This window comes from Rattus norvegicus, chromosome 13, assembly GCF_036323735.1.
Source record: "Rattus norvegicus strain BN/NHsdMcwi chromosome 13, GRCr8, whole genome shotgun sequence".
NCBI classification, from domain to species: Eukaryota; Metazoa; Chordata; class Mammalia; order Rodentia; family Muridae; genus Rattus; species Rattus norvegicus.
The window spans coordinates 2094928-2098434 of NC_086031.1; the positions used below are offsets into that span (position 1 = coordinate 2094928).

Here is a 3507-nt window from a genome sequence, read left to right on the forward strand (position 1 = left end):
GCCCTCCGAGTTTGGCCTAGGGCCCTTGTGCTTCTTTTTTTTTTTTTTTTTTTTTTTAATTTGAAGTCTTTATTGAACCAATTGCATGTTAGGTTACAAAGGTATTTCACTTTTCCAAAATGCTGTTTCTCTTTGTAGACCAATCTGGCCACAAAAGGCTACCTGGCTTAGTATTAGCCAGAAACTTCTAAATCCCAGTGTGATCTTCTTGTGGCATTTTTCCAACAAATAATGCAGACCAAATCACAAGATGGCCACCTCACTGTTCACATGGTCCTTAGGTTAATGAGCAGAGGCTGACAGGCTGTCTCCTGACTCTTCCAAGAACCGCCCAAGTGCACACTGCAGAGGGAAAGTTTGTTGTGAATACCACAGGACAGAAGGACAGACAGCTCATAACTCCAGTGGAAAAACATATAGGAGAGCTGAGTGGCAACAGCAGGCACTATGATAACCTGGGCTGTCAAAGTCTCTCCGTTACTCTGGCATGCAGTGGCCCTTGTGCTTCTTATCACATGTGCAAATAGCACTTCCAGACGTGGGCAGCAACTAAGTAGGTGTTTTTCTCCTTGATAGGAGAAAAACCTTCTGCACAAATTGGGCTCAGCCTTCACGAGAAGCAGTTAGCTGACAGCGGGCAACTCTTTGGGTCCAGGCTTCACCTAAAGCAGGAAATTCTGAGGCTGGAAGAATATTCTAATGACGGGAAAGAAGCTTGTCATCTCAAAGTGACCTAAGACAGGCTGCTGCTTGAAATTATTATAGGGGGACTTGCTTAATAAAAAAATAAATAAATAAAATAGGGGGACTTGTCAGAGCCTCCTGGATCCCATGCAATGTTGCACCCACCTTGTCAGACCCTTCTGGGTCTCTTGCAGGGTTTGACACCTGCTGAGCCCTGCTGATGCATGTGGAAGCCTTTTTTTTCCTAACAAAGGAGCAGTCTGGCCTGGTACAGACACACCTGGGAGACACACCTGGGTGGTGGTAAATTCATTCCTGCCTTTTGTCTTCTTGGTCTTTGTCTTTGACATTTAGGCTGGCCTTCCTGGATTTTTCCCTAGTTTATTTAGGGCACGTAGTTGATCTTTTGCTACTGCAATCTCGAGCCAGGGTTTCCCACTGTGATTTTCAGATATTTTCCACCTGGTGAACATGAGTATATATTTGGTGAATAAAGCTACAGGAGCCCCTTCCTCTTCTGGCTTGACACGAATAACCTGTGTGTGTATGTTTCTTTAATCCCACAGGCTTTTGCCCGATTCGCGGGACACTGTCGGTGCGGGCATGGGGCATCGACAGTAAATTTCAACAATGGAGTATTATTCAGTTACTAAAAACAGTGATATGAAAAGTGTAGGCAAATGCATAGAACAATGAAAAATCATCATGAATGAGGTAATCCAGACCCAGAAAGAAAAACATGATACATACTTATAAGTAAATATTACCTGTTAAGCAAATGTTAATCATACTGCAATCGACAGAAAGACCAAGTAACAAGGATGGCTGTATGAGGATTGCATGGATATTCTTGGCAAGAAGAAACAGAATAGATTTCATGAATGAGGTTCGGTCTTGTGAGAATGGGGATATGAGGGGTCAGGTTGGGAAAATGAGAGTCATTTCTTTGGCGGGGTTTTGGGGGAGATGGAACCTGAATGCAACAGAAACTCCCAGGAATATATGAGGGTAACCCTTAGCATGATGCCTGTAATGCAAGATACAGAGCCTGAACTGGCCATTATCTGTAACTGTAACCAAGGCTTCTAGTGATAGGCCTAGACTGGGACACCAATTCAGCCATAAAATAATTGAACTATATAATCTTTCCTGCTTACAAGATATTCCGGTGTAATGGAGCTGCATATCCTGTGGGAGTAGCCAATCAGTGAATCGAATAATTTAAAGAACACAACATGATATGTGGGTCAGGATGAACAGGAAATATCAGCTGAATAACTCTGAGATCTGTGATGGAAGAAAATCAAAAAAATTATCCCTAGTGACATTTTTATACACACATAGGTTGGTGATTGCACAATTTTCACCAAAGACTTGCTAGCATGTGGTAGGAAAAAATGGAGAAACCGTCAAAAAAAATTACACAGAGATAAAGCACAATTGAAGATCATCAGGTCCCTCACCTTGGAGACTATAACCTTGGAGGAATGAATAAGTTTGGCAAAAGAAGAGAGCAAAGCCCATAAATATGACCTAAGTAGGGGTCATAGTGACTCACAGAGGTACAAGCACCAATTATAAAGTCTGTTTGTGTCTGCAGTAAGTCCTTTGGATACACATTATGGTTATTACTTATTATTATCATGCAATTCGTAACAGTGGGTGTGAGGGTATTTTGTATTTATCTGCTCTTGATACTTTTTTTTTGTGGTTTCTAAATTGGGTTGCCTTACTCATCCTTGATATGAGTGTTTTTGCCTAGTCTTTTCCTTCTAAATTTTATTCTTCTTCTTATTTTTATTTCCTAACCACAGTTTACCCTCCTTCCTCTTTTCTCAGTGCTTCTCCTCACTGGCCATTTATCCAACTCCATCTATTGCTCATTCATTTCCATTCAGAAAATAGCAGGGCTTTCCTGGATATTAATGCATATTTCATATCAAGTTACAGTAAGTCTAAGCACCTCCTTTCATATTAAAGTCAAATTAGGCAACCCCATATGGGGAAAAGGAAGCAAAGACTCAGAGATAGCATGTACTCTCACTTTTAGAAGCCCTACTGGAAGACCAAGGTAGGAAAAAATCATGTAGGCTTCCTGGTGAGCAATTCGGACTTTGTGAGCCTCTATGGGCTCAAGTGAGTTGATTTTGTGGGTTTTCTTGTGTTGTTCTTGTCTCCTCTAGTTCTTACAATGTTTTCTTCCTCTGTTCCACAGAATTTCTTGAGCTTCACCTAATGTTTGCATGTGGATCTGTGCATCTGTTTCCATCCCTGGGAGGCCTTTTTTAAATTTTTTTTCATTTCTCTTTTTTTGTTTTTCTGAAGGGAAATTGAGGAGCTGCTGATCTGGAGAAGATTGCATTGGGGAACAGAAAAAAAAGGTGTTCTGAAGGACTAGTGTCAGAATACCAACATTTCCACTTTCATTTTTTTTAATTTATTCATATATGTGTCTATACGTGCGTGGGATTACTTCATGTACTGCATGGTACACAGGTGTACCATGTGCATGTTAGGGGCCTGTGGTTATCAGAAGAGGGCATCAGACACACTGGAACTAAGATTACATGTGGTCCTTAGCCAACCAGTCTACTATCAACTGAATCCACGTCCCCTGTAAGCACAGCCAGTGTTCATATTTGCTAAGCCATCTTTCTGGTCTTCTTTCCCCAAAATGCTCAAAAGTCTTAAGTATTCAATTGAATCTAGGGACTGGGGAGATATTCATAATGAAAGATTAGTATGAGTTCAGATCGCTAATACATAGATGTGATGATATATACTTGTAATTCCAGAGCTAAAGAGGTGGAGAAAGGAAGATAT

At 40.9% G+C, this 3507-nt stretch overlaps 1 non-coding gene across 1 annotated transcript; it reads right to left on the reverse strand.

The window, feature by feature from the left end:
- Nucleotides 1–412: 412 nt before the first annotated feature.
- Nucleotides 413–536, reverse strand: LOC120096390 (small nucleolar RNA SNORA44). The gene has a single exon (XR_005492821.1). It is a non-coding gene; the product is annotated as a small nucleolar RNA SNORA44 (small nucleolar RNA).
- Nucleotides 537–3507: the final 2971 nt, after the last annotated feature.